Genomic DNA, 23151 nt, shown 5'->3' with positions numbered 1-23151 from the left:
ATGACTGATCTTGGGCTCAAAGCTACTTCCCAGCCCGCTCCCCATAAACTTTCACTCCCTTATCTTGCAAAAATTTGTCTATTTCCACTTTAAATGTATTTAATGACCCAGCCTCCACAGCTCTCTGGGGCAGAGGATTCCACAAATTTACGACCCTCTGAGAGAAGAAGTTCCTCCTCATCTCAGTTCTAAAAGGGCGACCCTTTATTCTGAGACTGTGCCCCCGAGTTCTAGATTTCCCCATGGGGGGAAAACATCCTCTCTGCATCTACCCTGTTGAGCCCCCTCAGTATCTTATATGTTTCGATAAGATCACCTCTCATTCTTCTAAAGTCCAATGAGTATAGGCCCAACCTGCTCAACCTTTCCTCATAAGTCAAACCCCTCATCTCTGGAATTAACCTAATGAATCGTCTCAGAGAAATGATCTGGGCTTGGGTATGAGGGGCACAAGATCAAAATCTCCAGATGAGACCAAAATAGGGACCCTGGCCAACTGTGAAGAGGACTGTAAGTGACTTCAGTGTGAATACACAGGTTAGTAAATGGGGCCGGGAGATGTCAGCTGAAATTTCATGCAGAGAATTATGAGGTGATGCATTTTGGGAGGAAGAAAAAAGAAGGAAATCTACATTAAATGGTAAAAGTTTAAAAGGAGTAGAGGAGCAGAACAGTAAAGAGGTGTAAGATTCTAGCTGATGCCTTGTCTTATTAATTAGCAGGTTCGAGAGTCTCGTGTCAGCAACTTTAATACCTTATTAGAAATATAAGATGAGCAGATTCTCTGTCCTCTACCGTACCTTACATTGATCCATCAATCAGAGTAAACTTGCAAGTCCCGCGTGTCCACAGTAACTTACACGAGGTCAGCCCACTGGATGGAACCTCGGGCACCCTGAGCTTGATCTCCGGTGTCTCCAGTCCCGACTGTCCCCTTACATCAGGATCCCCTCACTTTTATACCCTGTAGTGATCCATCTCTGGCACCTGACTCTTCTTTGTCTTCTCTGCTGGGTTTTGGCAGGAAGCGAGGGAAAGACAGCTGGAACTTCTCTAATCTGTGATTTACAAGGACACTTTTCCTGGTTCCCGGCAGTTACTTTTCTTCAGTTATTTTCTCTTTATCTCTAAATTACTGTTAATTATGTTATTTTACTGTTTCACAATTATAGGCATAAACATCACACATTATAATCTAATCTATTCTATTACTCACTCTGGTTTATATTGTGGTTACTAACAGACAAACTCTGTTCTTTCCCCTGATCTGATTAGAGTTTCCACCCAGTGGATTCAGTGGAATGGAATGTCTTATCAGTGTTGCCATGGCGACCTGTCTGCAGTGAAACGCCTGTTTGAGTTTCTAACTCAGACTAAACTTCTCTCTCCCATAATACACATTATATCAGACTTTTAATGGCAATGTATTTTAACCATTTTATGTTAAAACATGTTCGTCTCTGAACATTATTGCCCAAAACCCTGCACAGATTTTAGCTCCATTTGAGATAGTTTTCAGTATTTGGGAAATCCCTTTAAAGATTATTTGGCAAAAGTAACAACAAACTCCACTGGAGGGAAACACAATCAGCAGTAATTTTACCCCCCTTTCAGGGACAAGGGTGACTCTGACCTTTCACCCTTTGGTTTATTTGACAGATATCCAGAATATTGAACTCCAGCCCAGTTATAGGGATTATTAACATCAGCAGAAACAAACCCCAACTGTCAGAATAAACATGATTCAATCCGGGATGTGATTAACAGCAGCAATAACAGCAGAATCCATCCCCAACAGTCAAATGTGAACTCACTGGTGTGTCAGCAAGTTAGATGAATGGATGAATCCCTTCTCACACACGGAACATTTAAATGACTTCTCTCTAGTGTGAACTCGCTGGTGTGTCAGCAGGTGAGAGGACTGGTTAAATCCCTTCCCACACATGGAGCAGGAGAACGGCCTCTCCCCAGTTTGAACTCGCTGGTGTGTCAGCAGGTGAGAGAACTGGTTAAATCCCTTCCCACACATGGAGCAGGTTAACGGCCTCTCCCCAGTGTGAACTCGCTGGTGTGTCAGCAGGTGAGAGGACTAGTTAAATCCCTTCCCACACATGGAGCAGGTGAACGGCCTCTCCCCAGTGTGAATATGCAGGGGCCTCATCAGGTGGGATGAGTTTGTAAACCTCTTCACACAGTGAGAACAAACAGGCTCTGATCAGTTTTAATACACTGGTGTCTCACCAAGTGGGATTGCTGAGTGAATCCCTTCCCACACGTGGAGCAAGTGAACTCTCTCCCCGACCCATCACCATTTACCCTTCATTTACAGATGCTCCTTGACCCATCACTATTTCCCCTTCATTTACAGACGCTCCCTGACCATTCCCCATTTCTCCTTCATTTACAGAAGATCCCTGACCATTCCCCATTTCTCCTCCAGTTAGACACTCCCGGACCATTCCCCATTTCTCCTCCAGTTAGACACTCCCTGACCACTCACCATTTCTCCTTCATTTACTGACGCTCCCTGACAATTCCCCATTCTGCTCCATTTACAGACTCTCCCTGACCACTCACCATTTCTCCTTCTTTTACAGATGCTCCCTGACCAGTCACCATTTCTCTTCCTTTTATAGAGGCTCCCTGACCAGTTACCATTTCTCCTTTTTTTTACAGACGCTCCCTGACCAGTCAGCATTTCTCCTCCATTTACAGACGCTCCCTGAGCAGTCACCATTACTCCTTCATTTACAGATAGAGGGGTCAGAGTAGGGAAAAATGGTAAAAAGACAAAATTAAAAGCTCTATATCTGAACACATGCAGCATTCGTAACAAGATAGATGACTTGACAGCACAAATAGAAATAAATGGGTATGATCTGATAGCCATTACAGAGACGTGGTTGCATGGTGACCAATGATTGGAACTGAATATTCAGGGGTATTTGCTATTTCGTAAGGATAGGCAGAAAGGAAAAGGAGGTGGTGTAGCTCTGTTAATAAGGGATGAGATCAGTGCAGTAATGAGAAATGATATTGGACTAGAAGATCAAGACGTAGAATCAGTTTGGGTGGAGAGAAGAAATAATAAGGGTAAAAAGTCACTGGTGGGAGTGGTCTACAGGCCCCCAAACAGTAGCCACACTGTGGGACAGAGAATAAATCAAGAAATAATAGAGGCTTGAAAGAAAGGTATGGCTATAATCATGGGAGATTTTAATCTTCATTTTGATTGGACAAAGCATATTGGCAAAGGTAGACTTGAGGAAGAGTTCTTAGAATGTATACGGGATGGTTTCTTGGAACAATATGTTGTGGAACCAACCAGGGAGAAGACTTGGTTAGAGTGGACTGGGAAAATATATTACAGGGTAAGGCTGTAGAAAAGCAGTGGCAAACATTTAAGGAGATATTTCATAACTCTCAGCAAAGATATATTCCAGTGAAAAAGAGAAGGATGAACCATCCATGGCTAACTAAGGAAGTAAAGGATGATATCAAATTGAAAACAAAAGCATACAATGTTGCGAAGAATAGTGGAAGGCCAGCGGATTGGGAATTTTTAAAAAACCAGCAAAGGACGACTAATAAAAAATAATAAAGAGAGAGAAGATAGCTTATGAGAGTAAGCTAGCAAGAAATATAAAAACAGACAGTAAGAGCTTCTACAAGTATATAAAAAGGAAGCGAGTAGCTAAAGTAAATGTTGGTCCCCTAGAGGATGAGTCTGGGGAAATAATAATGGGAAACAGGAAATTGGCGGAGACTTTGAACAAATATTTTGTATCGGTCTTTGTTGTGTCCGTCAGTAGTAAGACACAGACTGCAGGAGAACGGTACAACAGGTGTTTACTCAACGTGGCTCACTCTGGAACTGACTGTACAGATTACTACTCAGTGCTATATACAGGTGTGGTCACTGCCGGTACTACAGTATACATGAGCTGTAAAAAGTAGTTCCCCCCTTAAAGGTATATACATTACAATTCATCCCCTTTTAGATTAACAGTACCAGAACACTCATTTAACAATTAAATATCAAACTAATTGCAATTAACACTTTTAACATACAACGTTAGCTGAAAATAGTCCATATATATATTCAGTCTTTGGGGAGGCTTCCTGATCCTTTCTGGATAGCACCTTTCCCGAGTGTCTCGCTCTTGGTGCGGAGGCGATTCTGGCACCCTGTCGTCGGTTGGGTCATCAGCTTCCAATGCTACTGTTTCTGGGGTAGATGCAACCTGTACATCGGGTTCCTCACCAGGTATGTATGAGCGAGGCATGGGGTTGACTTGTTCCTGTGACTCTAGGATCTGGTCAGCATGGCGTCTCACGATGCTCTCCCCAACGTCCACTGTGTACATTAGTGGGCCCTGCCGTGTGCATATTGTTCCTGGCTGCCATTTTCTGTTCGGTAGTCGCGGGCCAAGGCTGGTTGCCCTACATTGAAACTCCTTGTTGGCTTCTCATGGATGTGCTGGAATTGCTTACTCTCAACATCTCTTCGTATGTTTGGTCTGAGCAAATCCAGGCGAGATCTTAACCTTTGGTTAAAGAACATCATGGCCGGGGCCTGGTTGGTGACTGCGTGTGTCGCATTCCGGTAGGCGAACAGGAAATTGTCCACCTTATGCTGCAGCGGAATGTTGTCATTGTACATAGCCTTTATTGCCTTCTTAAAGGTTTGTATGAACCTCTCAGCCAATCCATTTGTGGCTGGATGATATGGGGCGGATGTGTAATGCCTTACCCCATTCCTCTGCATAAACCTCCGGAACTCTTCGGACACAAACTGTGGTCCGTTATCGGAGCAAATCTGTTCTGGCAAGCCGTTCCTGGCAAAAATGGTCCGTAGGACTGCAATAGTTTTCTCCGTCGTGGTGGAGGACATTTTGATGACCTCAGGCCATTTCGAGTGCGCATCCACGGCTATTAAAAACATTGAGTCCATGAATGGACCAGCAAAATCAATATGCACCCGTTGCCATGGAGATGAGGGCCACTCCCATGGGTGTAGAGGGGCATGTGGTGGTGCATGTTGGACATTCTGGCATCCTGAGCAGCTCTTGGTCAGGTCCTCAATTTGTTTATCGATTCCCGGCCACCACACATAAGCCCTGGCAAGGCTTTTCATTTTTACCCCTCCCAGATGACCCTCATGAAGCTCATTGAGCACTCTATCCCTTAACTTGGGTGGAATTACCACTCGGGATCCACACATCAAGGTCCCCCGGCACACTGACAGCTGTTCTCTTCTTGTCGAGAATGCTGGCAACAGTGAGTTGCCATGTGCTGGCCATCCCTTCACCGTCAAATCATATACCCGAGACAGTGTCGGGTCATTTCGGGTCTCCTTTTCTATACGAGCGTTAGTTACCGGTAGGTATTCAACTATAGTCGAATGAAATATTTCGACAGGATCCACTGTAGGTGCTTCCTCCGCAGTAGGCAGTGGCAGGCGTGATAGCCCATCAGCATTTCCATGCTGTTTCATGCCCTTATATTCAATCTCATAGTGGTGCGCCCCTAGAAAGAGTGACCATCTTTGTAGTTGTTGCGCAGTCATCACCGGAACGCCCTTCTTCGGATTAAAAATAGAGATAAGAGGCTGGTGGTCAGCCAGCAAGGTGAATTTCTGCCCATGCAGATAGTGATTGAACTTTTTCACTCCCCACACTAGGCTGAGGGCCTCCCTGTCAATCTGGGCGTAGTTACGCTCGGCTGAGGTTGGTGATCGTGACGCAAAGCCTATTGGCCTCTCTGAGCCGTCCGAGAATTTGTGCGACAGCACCGCTCCAATGCCGTAGGGTGACGCATCACACACCAACCGAATTGGTAGTGCTGGGTTGAAATGGGCCAATACCTCTTTCGATGTGATTAGTGTTTTGCTCTTCTGGAAAGCTCGTTTACATTCGTCACTCCACTTCCATGGCACTCCAGTTTGCAGTAGGGTGTTCAGTGGGTGTAGTATTGTAGACAAATTTGGCAAGAACTTAAGGTAGTAGTTTACCAGCCCAAGGAACGACCTCAGTTGTGACACGTTTTCCGGTGCTGGAGCCTTGACTACTGCCTCAATCTTTTCTGGGGACTTATGTAACCCCTCTTTATCGATAACGTGGCCACAATACGAGATCTGTTTTTTAAAAAACTCGCATTTGGGGCGGTTAGCTCGGAGCCCATATTTCTTCAATCTAGTGAGCACCTGCTCCAGGTTGGCGAGGTGATCACTGTCATTTTCACCCGTGACCAGGATGTTGTCCAAATAACACTGGGTCCCTGGGATCCCTTGCAGGACTTGTTCCATTGCCCTTTGCCAAATAGCCGGAGCTGATGCTACCCCGAATACCAGCCGGTTGTATTGGTAGAGACCTTTATGGGTGTTGATTGTGAGGTATTTTTTTGATGCTTCTTCTACCTCCATTTGCAGATACGCCTGGGCCAGATCAATCTTAGTGAAGTGTTTCCCTCCAGATAGCGAGGTGAAAATATCTTCAATCCGCGGAAGTGGATATTGCACGGTGTTAAGGACTGGGTTCACTGTTACCTTAAAGTCCCCACAGATGCGAACCTTCCTTGGTTCCCCAGGCGTGCTGCTCAATGACTTTTTCATCACAGGGATGATGGGTGTAGCCCACTCGCTCCAGTCTACCTTGGACAGTACTCCTGAACGTTCCAAACTCTCCAGCTCTGCTTCGACGGCTGGGCGGATCTCATAAGGTACCGGTCTGGCCTTAAAAAATGTTGGGCTTGCGTTTCCTTCGATTTTAATTGTTGCTGTCATGCCTTTTAGTGTTCCGAGTCCTTGCTGGAACACTTCTTGCGTGTCGGTTCGGATCTTTGACAGTCGCCCAGGTGTGACGTCATCATCCTTTTTGGTAGCCACAGTCAGTGCTTGTATGGAATGCCAATCCAGCTGTATTTTCCGGATCCATTCACGTCCCAGTAATGGTGGTCCTCCATCTTGCAATACATACAGGTCTAGTTTTGGTGTTTCCTTACCGTTATATATAACGGTCACCCTTATTTTTCCTTTGGGGTAGACTTTTTGCCCCGTGCACATCTTCAAAATAATTTTTGTGTCTCTCAAGGGTATGTGTGAGAATAGCCACTCGTAGTCCCGTCGGTTTATGACTGTTAGGGCTGATCCTGTGTCCAATTCCATTTTTACCTGGACTCCTGCTATCTTGAGAGTGACCCAAATGATTCGGTGATCCTCCGTTTTGATCACATTATGTAGTTTCAGACAACTCAGCTCCCTGTTTTCGGAGTCGGTATCACTCTTTTGTTCGTCTGAACTATTCTCCGTCACCTTATGTACCTTCTTGTACTTTTCTTTTGGAGATTTCTTATTGCTGGTTTTCTTTCCCGACCTGCAGACTCGTGCTATGTGTCCTACTTTTCCACACTGTCTGCACACTTTGTCTTTGAACCAGCAATCATTGTGGTCATGTGTTGTTCTGCCGCAGCGATAGCACTTCTCTGTTCTGTATGACATTTCGTTTGTGCCATATTCTTGCGGTCTCTGTTGTATCTCTGCAGCGCCCCGTGCTGCTGCTTCATATGATACCGCAATGCTGAAAGCCTTGTCCAGCGTAAGGTCCTTTTCAGATAAAAGCCGCTTCTGGGTTCCTTCACTTTGAAGCCCACACACAAACTTGTCCCTTAAGGTATCTGCCAGTCCTGTTCCAAACTGGCAGTGTTTCGATAGTTTGTGCAGTTCTGTTAAATATTCAGCATTGCTTTCATCCTTATGCTGGTTCCGTTTGTAAAACTTGAATCTTTCTGCTATCAGCAGTGGTGTGGGGTTTAAATGTTCCTGTAGTATCGTCACTATGTCTCCAAAACTCTTTTCCACTGGCTTCGCTGGGGTTACCAGATTTCGTAATAAGCCATACGTCTTTGCACCCACTAAATTTAACAATACCGGCGCTTTCTTGTCATCCGACACCTCATTTGCCTTGCAGTATACCTCTATTCGTTCGACATATGTAGTCCAATCTTCAACTTCATTGTCAAATGCGGTGATACTGCCACTCTTCGGCATTTTGGGTGTGGTTTACAATGGCTTAAAATGGCGTCTCCCGCGCTTTCCTTCCTCCCGCGCTGCTGCCAACGCCGGTCTCGGCGGTCCTCGTGGCAATGGCGGCGCCCTGTAGGTTTCGCGCGCTTCTCCTGCGCTGCTGCCAACGCCGCTCTCGGCGGTCCTCGTGGCAATGGCGGCGCTTCGCAGGTTTCTCTCCCTCTCCTCGACGCTGCTCGGCCCCTGAACACCGGCTGCGCCCTGTGCGCTCTGCCCTCTCTCTCTCTCTCCCGTCGACGCTGCTCGGCCCTTTGATGTGCCGCTCGGTCGAGCACTAGCCTGCCACTGTCCGGGAAGGGTCTGCACACTACCTGTTGCCAGCCCATTTCGCTGGACCACCGCGACTGGAAAGCCAAGCCTGGCTCTCAACATCCTCCCCCGCAATTCTCGTGTCTCTGCTGGATGACTGGGCGGTTGCCCGTGGTCGACGCCTGTGTCTCTGGCCTTGACCTCCAATCTACTGGTCTCCAGGAACGAATCCATGGGAGGTGATGCAGAGTTGCAAGTAGGATCGAATTTGCCTCGTCGCCAATGTTGTGTCCGTCAGTAGTAAGACACAGACTGCAGGAGAACGGTACAACAGGTGTTTACTCAACGTGGCTCACTCTGGAACTGACTGTACAGATTACTACTCAGTGCTATATACAGGTGTGGTCACTGCCGGTACTACAGTATACATGAGCTGTAAAAAGTAGTTCCCCCCTTAAAGGTATATACATTACAGTCTTCACAGTAGAAGACACTAAAAGCATCCCAATAATGGATAATCAAGGGGCTATTGGGGTGGGGGTGGGGAACTTAAAACAATCACTATCACTAGAGAGAAAGTACGAGGCAAACTAATGGGACTAAAGGTGGACAAGTGTAAGAATTCACAATAATTTACAGTTCTGAAGATTCATTTTTTTGATTAAAGGATCCCTGAGCGATGTGCTTTTAAATTTCCAGGGATAAAATGGCAGTCACCACATGGCCGAGACAAAAAGGTTTGGAATGCAGCTTTCTGTGTCTGGAAGTAAGGTTCAATGAAGACAAAGGACAATGCTTTGTTTACAAAGCAACTGAATGCTATTAGCATTTGTTTAGATACACCTGAAACTGCAGAAGAGACTTTTGCACTGATGCGCTATCAATTACTCATAAAAGACGGAGAGTTAAGAGAGTAACTAAAGGCTTTTATTAGCAAAGAACAGAGCATGCCTCTCGTGGTTGACTGGGTTCTGAGAAGGCAGGGGGCTGCAGGTCAATCACCTTTATACCTGGTGCCTGTGGGTGGAGCCAGCCGAGACATGTTGAGGCATGCATAGGTACAGCAGTGTGCAACAACAACAACAGTGAATAACAATAACAGTGGTTTACCACATTCACCCCTTGTTTAAAATTGAGTCCGGCGGGGTGAAGTGTACTAAAGGTTCGTGTAAGTAAGTCTATCAGGTGGCCTTGTATGCCGTCCTGATCGTCGTGGTGGCGGCGGTGATGGTGCAGCATCCAACGTTGAATCTGGCGTCTCATTGAGTGGTTGGGTGGTCAATGACAGGTCCTGGGGCTGCGGCATGCCGTCTAGCGGGGTTGGGTTGTGGGTAGTGGTGGATGGCAATGGTAGTGTTTCAGGGGCACCCAAAGGTGTGAGATCTCGTGTGGGGGCTGTGTCCTCCCGCCCGTCCGGGTACGCTACGTAAGCGTACTGGGGGTAGGCGTGGGTAGTGGTGGGTGGCGAGGGAGGTGTTTCGGGAGCACCCGAAGGTGCGAGGTCTCGTATGGAGACTGTGTCCTCCCGCCCGTCCGGGTACACCACGTAAGCATACTGAGGGTTGGCATGGAGGAGGCTCACCCCCTCGACCAGGGGGTCCGTCTTATGGGACCTCACGTGCTTCCGCATTAGGACGGGTCCTGGAGAAGTCAGCCATGTCGGTAACGAGATCCCCGATGTGGACTTCCTGGGGAAGGAGAACATTCTCTCGTGAGGGGTAGCATTGGTGGCTGTACAGAGCAGTGACCGAATGGAATGGAGCGCCGCAAGGAGGACTTCCTGCCAGCGAGAGGTCGGAAGGCCCTTAGATTTCAAGTTTAAAAGGACTGCCTTCCAGACCCTCGCATTCTCCCTTTCCACATGGCCATTGTGCATTGTGGCCTTCGCAATATCTCCTTTTATGAGAGTGAAGGCTGCACAGGCCTCTGCTGTCAGGGGGAAGGAGGTGGACTTGATGAGGGGTCTGGCTTTGTCCGCATAGTTGGGCACCCACTGAGCATAGTACAAGAAAAACCCTAGGCATCTCTTAAGTGCTTTTTGGCAGTGGGGGAGGGGGAGCTCCATAAGGGGGCGCATCCTGTCGGGGTCGGGGCCGATGACTCCGTTCTCCACTACACAGCCAAGAATGGCAAGGCGCTTGGTACGAAACATACATTTGTCCTTGTTGTATGTTAGGTTCAGCCGCTGGGCCGTACGGAGGAATTTCTCTAGATTAACATCATGGTCCTGCTGGTCGCGGCCGCAGATGGTGACGTTGTCTAGATAGGGGAAAGTGGCCTGGAGCGCGTTCTGGTCAACCATCCGGTCCATCTCCCGTTGGAAGACTGAAACCCCGTTGGTGATGCCGAAGGGAACTCTGAGGAAGTGGTAGAGACGACCGTCAGCTTCAAAAGCTGAGTACTGGCGGTCCTCAGCCCTGATGGGGAGCTGGTGATATGCCGACTTCAGATCAATCGTCGAGAACACCCGGTATTGTGCTATCTGATTGACCATGTCAGATATGCGGGGGAGTGGGTATGCATCTAGCTGGGTGTAGCGATTGATCGTCTGGCTGTAGTCAATAACTAGGCGCTGTTTTTCGCCAGTCTTCACTACCACCACTTGTGCTCGCCATGGGCTGGTGCTACTTTCAATAATCCCTTCCTTCAGGAGTCTCGCTACCTCGGATTTAATGAAGCTCCTATCCCCGGCACTGTAACGCCTGCTTTTGGTAGTGATGGGCTTACAGTCGCGGGTGAGGTTAGCGAACAAGGAGGGGGGGGACTTTAAGGGTGGAGAGGCTGCAAATGGTGCGCAGCTGGCGATTTAAAAGCTGCTGGCTGCAGACTGTGAGTGGGGGGAGGGGTCCGTCATACGCTAATGTGACACTCTTAAGGTGGCACTGAAAATCCAACCCCAGTAGAACGGCAGCGCAAAGATGGGGCAGGACCAGGAGTTTAAAATTTTTGTATTCTGTGCCCCTTACTGAAAGGGTCACTACACAGTAGCCACCGACGTCCGCTGACTGGGCTTTGGAAGCCAAAGAGATCCGATGTCGTGTCGGCAGGACCGGGAGAGAGTAACTGCGCACCGTGTCGGGGTGGATAAAGCTTTCCGTGCTCCCGCTGTCAAAAAGGCAGGTAGTGGCGCGGCCGTTTACCGTAATGTCCATCATGGACCTGGACAGTTGATGAGGGAGAGATTGGTCCAGCATCACGGAGGCCAGCGTATGGTCGAGCGAGTCGATGTGGTCGTCAGATGAGGCGGTGGTTGAGTCCGGGTCCCCCGTGGTTGAAGTTGGAGACGTCCGAGATGGCGGACAAAATGGCGGCGCCCATGGTCCCGATCCCCACGCGGCTGGGGGAGCCCAAGATGGCGGACAAGATGGCTGCCCCCACGGTTCGCACGCGGCGCTGCTGGCGTTAGCGGTTTTACCTTTGCAGGTGCTGACATAGTGTCCTTTCTTCCCGCAGCCGGAGCAGGTAGCGTTTCTCGCCGGGCAGCGTGCTCTGGGGTGTTTTGCCTGGCCACAAAAATAACATTTCTGTGCCTTGGACATCGCAGCAGCAGTTGAAGGTGGCGGTCCCATGACCCAAGGTTGTGGCGTCCACGTTGCGGAGCGGTTAGGGGAGAAGGCGTCCATATTCCTGTGGGCCGCGTCGAGTGAGAGCGCGAGGGACACTGCCTTTCTCAGGTCCATTTCTCCCTTTTCCAACAGTCTCTGCCGGGAGTAGTCGGACCTTAGACCCGCAACGAAAGCATCTCGGATCAGTCCCTCCGTGTGTGCTGCGGCTGATGCTTCTTTGCAATCGCAGTCTCGGCCGAGTATCTGTAGTGCCCGTAGGAAGGCCTCCACCGATTCCCCGGGCTGCTGTCTGCGGGATCTTAAGAGGTGCCTGGCATAGACCGTATTTACCGGGCGTGCGTATTGCCCTTTTAGCAGATCGATAGCCGCCGCATAGGTCGTCGCGTCCTGGATTATTGTATAAACTTGGTGGCTCACCTTTGAGGCCAGGATTTCCAACTTGTTTTCGTCCAGGGTCACAGTTGAGGCTTGCAGGTAGGCCTCGAAGCAACGCAGCCAATGCGCGAACTTGGTAGCCGAACCCGCTTCTTGGGGGTCTAGGTCCAGGCATGTTGGTCTGAGGGCTTGCAGCAGCTCCTGCTGCTCAGCGTTTGGTGCAGCAGCCTGCTGTTCAGTGTTTGGTGCAGCAGCCTGCTGTTCAGCGTTTGGTGCAGCAGCCTGCTGTTCAGTGTTTGGTGCAGCAGTCTGCTGCTCAGCGTTTGGTGCAGCAGCCTGCTGTTCAGCGTTTGTCGACATTTTGTTTTTGCTAATAAAATTGATGCGCTATCAATTACTCATAAAAGACGGAGAGTTAAGAGAGTAACTAAAGGCTTTTATTAGCAAAGAACAGAGCATGCCTCTCGTGGTTGACTGGGTTCCGAGAAGGCAGGGGGCTGCAGGTCAATCACCTTTATACCTGGTGCCTGTGGGTGGAGCCAGCCGAGACATGTTGAGGCATGCATAGGTACAGCAGTGTGCAACAACAACAGTGAATAACAATAACAGTGGTTTACCACATGCACCTTGAATGGGAATCGTTCAAGATTTGAAATGGGTTTCCAATCACCCAGTACTGGACAATAGAGCTTTTGTATCTCCCTTTTGTTTCAGCACAGGGAGCTCTGAAAATCACATTAACTCAATCTAACCACTTTGAGTTAGCCTATCACAGCTTTCGACCCTTTTGGGTGGGGAATTTTTGCACACAGCCCTTGCAAGGCAGAACGGCAGGGGGGCTCACCAGGTATAAAGATAGATGCTGAAGCCAGCTCGCTCTCTTGACTCTTGACTCTCTCTTGACTTCCTGGGACCATGGGTGAGCTCTCTCTCTCTCTCTCTCTCTCTCTTCGCTGGACCACATGTGAGCACAGTTTCTGACTCCTCAACAAGGCAACCTAGCAGGAGTTTGGGGGGAGGGTGATTTAAGGGAATTGCTAAGATTGTTTAAATAACATTGTAGCCATTGTATCCCTCGTTTTTGCCGTCTGCCTTACCCCCTGTTAAGCAATTTTACAATTTTACTGTGTTCGTGTGGGATAGTTTGATATTGTGATTATAGTTTCTTTTAGTTAATAAAGCTTGATTTTTTTCTCTCATCCAAACCACGTGTTCCGTTTTAATATCATTAATTATAAGTTCCTCCACTCAGAACTAAAGGAGGGGTAGCGATTCGAAACCGCTGTTTGTAAATTGGTTTAGAGTGCAGCAGCAAAAAGACTGCTGGCCAGGTAGATTACCTTAAACCAGTTAAAAGAAGCCCCCGGAATCCTTACACAAGTCCCCTGGACCCGATGGCCTGCATCCCAGAGTCTTAAAAGAGGTCGCTGCAGAGATAGTGGATGCATTGGTTGTAATCTACCAAAATTCCCTGGATTCTGGGGAGGTCCCAGCAGACTGGAAAACCGTAAATATACCGCCCCTATTTAAGAAAGGAGGGAGACAGAAAGCAGGCAACTATCGACCAGTTAGCCTAACATCTGTCATTGGGAAAATGCTGGAGTCCATCATTAAGGAAGTGATGGGACATTTAGAAAATCATAATATAGTCAAGCAGAGTCAGCATGGTTTTATGAAAGGGAAATCATGTTTGACAAATTTGCTGGAGTTCTTTAAGGGTGTAATGAGCAGGCTGGATAAAGGGGAACCAGTAAATGTTGTGTATTTGGATTTCCAGAAGGCATTCAATAAGGTGCCACATAAAAAGTTATTACACAAGATAAGAGCGCACAGGGTTGGGGGTAATATATTAGCATGGATAGAGGATTGGTTAACTAACAGAAAACAGAGAGTCGGGATATACGAGTCATTTTCAGGTTGGCAACCTGTAACTCGTGGGGTGTCGCAGGGATCAGTGCTGGGGCCTCAACTATTTACAATCTATGTTAATGACTTGGATGAAGGGACTGAGTGTAATGTAGCCAAATTTGATGATACAAAGATAGGTGGGAAAGTAAATTGTGTGGAGGCAAAGAATCTCCAAAGGGATAGAGATAGGCTAAGTGAGTGGGCAAAAATCTGGCAGATGGAGTCTGATGTGGGAAAATTGAGTCTAATGTCCCACTTTGGTAGGACAAATAAAAAAGCAAATTAGTATTTAAATGGGGAGAGATTACAAAATGCTGAGGTACAGAGGGATCTGGGGGTCCTTATACATGAATCACAAAATGTTAGTATGCAGGTACAGCAAGTAATTAGGAAGGGAAATGGAATGTTGGCCTTTATTGCAAAGGGAATGGAATAGAAAAGTAGGGAAGTCCTGTTGCAACTGTACAGGGCATTGGTAAGACCACACCTGGAGTACTGTGTACAGTTTTGATCTCCTTATTTAAGGAAGGATATTACTTGCATTGGAGGCAGTTCAGAGAAGGTTCACAAGGTTGATTCCTGGGATGAAGGGGTTGTTTTATGAAGAAAGGTTGAGCAGGCTGGGCCTATACTCATTGGAGTTTAGAAGAATGATAGGGGATCTTATTGAAACATGTAAGATTCTGAAGGGGCTTGACTGTGTAGATGCAGAGAGGATGTTTCCCCTCATGGGGGAATCTAGAACTAGGGGACATAATTTCAGAATAAGGGGCAGCATTTTAAATCGGAAATGAGGAGGAATTTCTTCTCTCAGATGGTCGTGAATCTTTGGAATTCTCTTCCCCAGAGAGCTGTGGAGGCTGAGTCATTGAATATATTTAAGGTGGAGATAGACAGATTTTTGAACGATAAGGGAGTCAAGGGTTATGGGGAGCGGGCAGGGAAGTGGAGTTGAGGCCAAGATCAGATCAGCCATGATCTTATTGAATGGTGGAGCAGGATCGAGGGGCCGAATGACCGACTCCTGCTCCTACCTCTTATGTTCTGACCAGTCACCATTTCTCAAATAACAACAGAAAATGCTGGAAATACTCAGCAGGCCAGGCAGCATCCGTGGAGAGAGAAACAAGAGTTAACGTTTCAGGTCTGGGACCCTTCATCAGAACTGGAAAAAGCTGGAGATGTAATAGATATTAAGCAGGTGCAGAGACAGGGAGGGGGGGTTTAGGAGGGGAGGAAGAAATAGAAAGAACACCCTGTACTTTTGTAAGAGGCAGGAAAGATAAAATGTTGCAAATGGGAATGGCAAAAATCATACTGCATGAAAAATGGGGGCAGGGATAATTATCTGAAATTGTTGAACTCAATGTTGAGTCCGGAAGGCTGTAAAGTGCCCAATCGAAAGATGAGGTGCTGTTCCTCGAGCTTACGTTGAGCTTCATTGGAACAATGTAATAGGCCGAGGACAGAGAGATCAGAGTGGGAGTGGAGCGGAGAATTAAAGTGACAGGTGACCGGAAGCTCAGGGTCACCCGTACGGACTGAACGGAGGTGTTCCGCAAAGCGGTCGCCCAATCTGCGTTTGGTCTCCCCAATGTAGAGGAGACCGCATCGTGAGCAGCGAATACAGTATATTAAATTGCAAGAAGTACAAGTAAATCGCTGTTTCACCTGGAAGGGGTGTTTGGGGCCCTGGACAGTGGGAAGGGAGGAGGTAAAAGGGCATGTGTTGCATCTCCTGCGCTTGCACGGGAAGGTGCCAGGTGAAGGAGCAGGGCTGTTGGGAGTGATTGAGGAGTGGACCAGGGTGTCGCGGAGGGAGCGGTCCCTTCGGAATGCTGAAAGGGGAGGTGAGGGGAAGATGTGTTTGGTGGTGGGATCACGTTGGAGGTGGCGGAAATGGCGGAGGATGATCCGTTGAATGTGGAGGCTGGTGGGGTGAAAGGTGAGGACAAGGGGAAACTATCGTGGTTCTGGGAGGGAGGGGCAGGGCTGAGAGCAGAAGTGCGGGAAATAGAACGGACACGGTCAAGGGCCGTGTCAACCAAGGTAGAGGGGAATCCTCGGTTGAGGAAAAAGGAAGACATGTCTGAAGCACTAGTATGGAAGGTGGCATCGTCAGAACAGACGCGGCGGAGACGGAGAAACTGGGAGAACTCACATTGAACAACTTCTCCTTTGACTCCACTCACTTCCTCCAAATTAAAGGTGTTGCTATGGGAACCCGCATGGGCCCTAGCTATGCCTGCCTGTTCATGGGACACGTGGAACATTCTTTGTTCCAGTCCTACTCAGGTCCCCTCCCTCACCTCTTTTTCCGGTACATCGATGACTGTATTGGTGCCGTTTCCTGCTCTCACCCTGAACTGGATAAGTTCATTCACTTTACTTCCACTTTTCACCCTGCCCTCACCTTTACATGGTCCATCTCCGACTCTTCCCTTCCCTTCCTTGACTTCTCCGTCTCCATTTCTGGCGATCGGCTTTCAACAAACATCCACTACAAGTCCACCGACTCCCACAGCTACCTGGACTACACTTCCTCCCACCCCGCTTCCTGTAAGGACTCTATTCCATTCTCCCAGCTTCTCCATCTCCGCCGCGTCTGTTCTGATGATGCCACCTTCCATACGCTCCCAAGCAATGGGATAACAGTGCCTTTTTCCGTGATGTACTCACATTTTCTAGTCCAAGAGCAATGAGGTAGGTTTCAAAGGACTGTAACCAGCGAACCCATGGGATCGGCGGCTCACTGGGTAGTGCAAGGAAGGGAGGAGGTGGTGGAAGAGAGATTTCAGCCATCCTCGTCGCCAAATGTTGCATTTGCAAAGATAATCCAGAGGCCATAAGAAGAGCTCACTTCATGTTGCTTTTAATGGCTGATCCAAACACACTCTACAGGCAAAAGCAATCGAATACCTATATTCAATGTCAGACACAATACAACGATAATAGCACTATCAAACTCCATGTGCTCAGGCCAAGGCAATCGAGCACCTATCACCAATGTCAGACATAACAGATGGATTGTCAAAAGGTGTTTGATAAGGTGCCGGACAGGAGGCTTGTTGATCAAATGAAGGCTGACGGTATTAAAGGGAGTGGGGCAGCGTGGACAGGAAGTTGGGTAAAGGGCAGAAAACAGAGAATAGTGGTTAATGGATGTTCTTCAGTCTGGAGGGATGTACACAGTGGTGTCCCCCAGGGTCAGTGTTGGGAGCACTGCTCTTCTCAATATAGAGAAATGATCTGGGCTTGGGTATGTGGGGCACAAGATCAAAATCTCCAAATGAGGCCAAAATAGGGACCCTGGCCAACTGTGAAGAGGACTGTAAGTGACTTCAGTGTGAATACACGGGTTAGTAAATGGGGCCGGGAGATGTCAGCTGAAATTTAACACAGAGAAATGTGAGGTGATAGATTTTGGGAGGAAGAAAATGGTAGAAAAAGTACATTAAATGGAAAAAGTTTAAAAGGAGTAGAGGAGCAGAACAGTGAAGAGGTGTGGTTTACAAGGACACTTTCCCTGGTTCCCTTTTCTTCAGTAACTTTCTCAATATCCCTAAACTACCATGCCTACTGTTAATGATGTTATTTCTTATAGTTTCACAATTCTAGGTATAAATATCACACATTATAATCTAATCTATTCTATTACTCACTCTGGTTTAAGCTTATATTGCGGGTACTTACTGACAAACCCGGTTCTTTCCCCTGATCTGATTAGAGTTTCACCCCGAGCGGAATTTGTGGAACGGAATGTCTTATCAGTGTTGCCATGGCGACCTGTCTGCAGTGAAATGCCTGTTTGAGTTTCTAACTCAGACTAAACTTCTCTCTCCCATAATGCACATTATATCAGACATTTATGTTAATGTACTTTAGCCATGTTCTGTTAATATCACTAAAACCAACAAGTGGTTCAGATACACAAACCTTTAAAAGTGGGAGGGGCAAGCTGATAAAGTGTTTAAAAAGCACATGGGATCTTAGATTTTATAAATAGGGGTGTAGAGTACAAATGGCAGGTACAGTATGGATTAGATACAGAGTAAAGCTCCCTCTGCACTGTCCCAGCAAACACTCCCAGGGCAGGTGCAGCACGGGTTAGATACAGAGTAAAGCTCCCTCTACGCTGTCCCATCAAACACTTCCAGGGCAGGTACAGCACGGGTTAGATACAGAGTAAAGCTCCCTCTACACTGTCCCATCAAACACTCCCAGGGCAGATACAGCACGGGTTAGATGCAGAGTAAAGCTCCCTCTACACTGTCCTATCAAACACTCCCAGGGCAGGTACAGCACAGGTTAGATACAGAGTAAAGCTCCCTCTACACTGTCCCCATCAAACACTCCCAGGGCAGGTACAGCACGGGTTAGATACAGAGTAAAGCTCCCTCTACACTGTCCCATCAAACACTGCCAGCCCATAATGAGCAGGGCTCAGGGAGGTTGGTTGCTAGGCACTGCAGTGATGTCATAAAGCAGGGCCATTCAGCCCAACTGGTCGTCTCCTTGTCCCTTTAAAGGTGGAGAGTGGGGACACCCTGTCTCCAAACACATCCCACCTGTTCATACTGAGAATCCCCAGGCAAGGCGCAAGGCCCAGAGTGTGGAACACAACCAAGGGCAAAAGAGGAGAGCGGGGACACCCTGTCTCAAAACACATCCCACCTGTTCATACTGAGAATCCCCGGGCAAGGCGCAAGGCCCAGAGTGTGGAACACAACCAAGGGCAAAAGAGGAGAGCGGGGGCACCCTGTCTCCAAACACATCCCACCGGTTCATACTGAGAATCCCCGGGCAAGGCCCAAGACCCAGAGTGTGGAACACAACCAAGGGGGAAAAGAGAGTGGGGACACCCTGTCTCCAAACACACTCCACCTGTTCATACTGAGAATCCCCGGGCAAGGCCCAAGGCCCAGAGTGTGGAACACAACCAAGGGGGAAAAGAGGAGAGCGGGGGCACCCTGTCTCCAAACACACCCCACCTGTTCATACTGAGAATCCCCAGGCAAGGCCTAGGGCCCAGAGTGTGGAACACAACCAAGGGCAAAAGAGGAGAGCGGGGACACCCTGTCTCCAAACACACCCCACCTGTTCATACTGAGAATCCCCGGGCAAGGCCCAAGGCCCAGAGTGTGGACACACCGCGGGGAGAGATGGTGCAGTGTGGGGGAGGTGAGGCAGGAGTCTGCTCATCCCGGGGGAAGATCAGACAAAGTGCTTTGAATGGTGGGTCCAGCAGTGAAACTGAAACCAAACCAAAGCGAACAAATGAAGATCCAATCCAGGGGAACAAGCAATGGGACAATGGGGAGAAACCACAACTGGCCCAAAAGTGGGACTAAACTCCCCAAAAGTTGGATGCGGACAGTTAGAAACTCCTCCTGGTGACTGTGTGCCTGCAGGACTCGGCTTCGCTCCAGTGTTTAAAGGCACAGAGCGCTGGCCTCACACCCTGGGAATTCCAGGGGCAGCGAGGACAAGCCTGGAAATACCCCGGAGCAGGGAAAGCCCACTGGGCCCCAGCACAGGCTCAATCGCCAATCCCCGGTCAAGGGCAATCCCAGCGTGCCCACTCTGAACCTGGTTTGCTGCTCCCTCTGTGCCCAGCACTGCCTCCACCCCCGGCTCACGGAAGTGGAATTTCAGCCTCAGTGTTACAAGTTTCCTCGGTTACAGGCTGGAGAGAGGAATCATTCAGCTGTGTGATTGGTTCAGTCTGTACATGACTGACAGGTCCTTCTACATTTGAGTGTTCAGGTATTCAAATACCCCATGACACTAATCCCGGATATGAAAGAGGGGAGAGCTGTGTTTAAATCAAAGAGTCTCCTTGGAGATTCTCTGAGAGAAGGAACTGGTCGCTTGAAACTCTGAAAGAGAAAAAATCAGTTAGAAATTTCCAATTAGCAGTTTGGAAGGTTTGGGGAGCTGAGACTTGTCCATGAGAGTAACTGAAGGTATGAGAACTGAAATAGGCTCAAATTAGAAAAGAGAAAAGGCCCAAAAATGGAGCAGTCAGTAACAGGACATCAATTAGTCTCCTCTTATCTTGGAGACGTTGAGGACTCGACACACTTTCTGCTTGAAACAAAGTGATTTATTTGGCATCTACGCAGAATATTAAAGTCCAGCCCAGTTACAGGGGTTATTAACATCAGCAGAAACAAACCCCAACTGTCAGTGTGAACATGGTTCAGTCCGGGATGTGATTAACAGCAGAATTAACAACAAAACCCAACCCCTGCAGTCACTTATGAACTCGCTGGTGTCTCAGCAGGTGGGATGACCGAGTGAATCCCTTCCCACACTCAGAGCAGGTGAACGGTCTCTCCCCAGTGTGAACTCGCTGGTGCATCAGCAGGTGGGATGACCGAATGAATCCCTTCCCACACTCGGAGCAGGTGAACGGTCGCTCCCCAGTGTGAACTCGCTGGTGTGTCAGCAGGTTGGATGACTCAGTGAATCCCTTCCCACACTCAGAGCAGGTGAACGGCCTCTCCCCACTGTGAACTTGCATGTGTGTCAGCAGGCTGGATGACTGAGTGAATCCTTTTCCACACTCAGAGCAGGTGAACGGTCTCTCCCCAGTGTGAACTCGCTGGTGTATCAGCAGGTCGGATGACCGAATGAATCCCTTCCCACACTCGGAGCAGGTGAATGGCCTCTCCCCAGTGTGAACTCGCTGGTGTGTCAGCAGACTGGATGACTGAGTGAATCCCTTCCCACACTCGGAGCAGGTGAACGGCCTCTCCCCAGTGTGAACTCGCTGGTGTGTCAGCAGGTCGGATGAATTAGTGAATCCCTTCCCACACTCGGAGCAGGTGAACGGCCTCTCCCCAGTGTGCACTCGCTGGTGTGTCAGCAGGTGGGATGAATTAGTGAATCCCTTCCCACACTCGGAGCAGGGGAACGGTCTCTCCCCAGTGTGAACTCGCTGGTGTCTCAGCAGGTGGGATGACCGAATGAATCCCTTCCCACACTCTGAGCAGGTGAACGGTCTCTCACCAGTGTGTATTTTCTGGTGTGTCAGCAGGTGGGATGAACTTGTGAATCCCTTCCCACACTCGGAGCAGGTGAACAGCCTCTCCCCAGTGTGAACTTGCTGGTGTGTCAGCAGGTGGGATGAACGAGTGAATCCCTTCCAACACACAGAGGAGGTGAACGGTCTCTCTCCAGTGTGAACTCGCTGGTGTGTCAGCAGGCTGGATGACTGAGTGAATTCCTTCCCACACATGGAGCAGGTGAACAAACTCTCCCCAGTGTGAGTGCGTTGGTGTCTCAGCAGGTGCTGTTTGCTTTTAAAGCTCTTCTCACAGTCAGAACATTTGTACAGTCTCTTATCAGTGTGAACTCGCTGGTGTGTCAGCAGGCTGGATGACTGAGTGAATCCCTTCCCACACACAGGGCAGGTGAATGGTCTCTCTCCGGTGTGACTGCGCCGATGAATTTCCAGCTGGGACGGGTAACTGAATCGCTTCCCACAGTCCCCACATTTCCACATTTTCTCTGTGGTGCAGGTGTCCTTGTGTCTCTCCAGGTTGGACGATCAGTTGCAGCCTCGTCACACAGAACACGTTTACGGATTCTCCCCGCTGTGAATAGTGCGATTTTTTTTAGGCTGTGTAACTGGTTAAAGCTCTTTCCACAGGCAGTGCACTGGAACACTCGCACTTGGGTGTGTGTGTCTCGGTGCTTTTCCAGTCACACTGATGTTTGAAATCTTTTCCCACAGACAGAACAGACAAACATTTCTCCTTCCACATTCAAAGCCTGATGATATTCAGGTCCTGATGAATCGAGTGACTCTGTCAGATCTTGACGTGATGTTTGGTTTGTGTTTCCTGACTGCAAATCCTCCCCTTCTAATACCCTGTAAAAGGAGTTTACAAAACTTATCACTAAGTACAGGACAGAAATTCAGAACAGATAATTCAAGTTTCTATGGAACATTCTTTCCTCTCTTGTTCCTCCAAAGCTGTAAATCCCCGTCCCACACATTGTCCCTCCTCCCCATGTTAAAATCCAAACACATCGCACATCTCAAGACAGTTTGTTCTTTGCTCCCAGTTTTCGCCACCAACTCTGGCAGGGTTCAGTTCTACACTCACTGGTTCCCCTCCCTCTCCTCCCCTGAAGGTGCTGACTCTGGCTGGGTTCAGTTCTACACTCAATTCAATTCAATTCAAATCGCTTTATTGGCATGACAAGGTACATCTTATGTTGCCAAAGCATCGAAAAACATTCATGGTTGAACACAAAAAATACAGATCTATCCATACAGTGTATAAGCAGAAATATATCCCTGAGTGTATAAATATACATTCATATAATTTGTATATACTCTTTTCTTATATTTAGTGGTTGTCCCTCTGTTTATGGCAAGCTGTAACATAGTGTGCCGCTAAGGTTACACAATTTCTCTCTTCCCCTAGTAGGTATGGGAGTTTTTGGTCGTCATTCAAATTTCTGAATTCCGGGCATACTTTTGTGAATTTTGGGTAGAAATTCTCCCTTATGCCCTGATATTTTCTACAAGCTGTGAGGAAGTGCATCTCTGTCTCCACCACTCCCTGACTGCAGTGAGAGCATATCCTGTCCTCTCTTGGTAGCCGGGTCTGCCTGTGTCTACCTTTTTCGATCGCCAGGCTATGTTCACTAAGTCTGTACATTGTCAAGGTTTTTCTCAGTTTTCTATCCTTTACCATGGTCAGGTAATCAGCCCTGCTGTATTGTCTGTTTAGGGCCAAGTAGCAATTGAGTTTGTTTTGGGTTTTTGTTGTTTCTGCCCAATATGACAGATATTTTTCCTTTTGCTTAGTGACGATTGTGTTGGGTCGAATTCTTTGTGTTACGCTGTCACTGTCCTGGGGCTGGTTATTGTTAGTAGTGTTAGTAGTTACTTCACTGAGTCCCAGGACTAGTTCACTGAGGGTATTCTTCTTTATGGTCCTCTCTTGGCAT

General features: G+C 48.2%; 1 pseudogene; it reads right to left on the bottom strand.

The window, feature by feature from the left end:
* Positions 1–455: 455 nt before the first annotated feature.
* On the bottom strand, positions 456–21773 carry LOC147119614 (uncharacterized; annotated as a pseudogene).
* Positions 21774–23151: the final 1378 nt, after the last annotated feature.

Source organism: Somniosus microcephalus, chromosome 4 (assembly GCF_052327205.1).
Source record: "Somniosus microcephalus isolate GS21.2 chromosome 4, FLI_Smic_1.0, whole genome shotgun sequence".
NCBI lineage: Eukaryota > Metazoa > Chordata > Chondrichthyes > Squaliformes > Somniosidae > Somniosus > Somniosus microcephalus.
The sequence above is the reverse complement of the archived record's forward strand: the minus strand, read 5'-3'. Positions and strand labels throughout refer to the sequence as shown.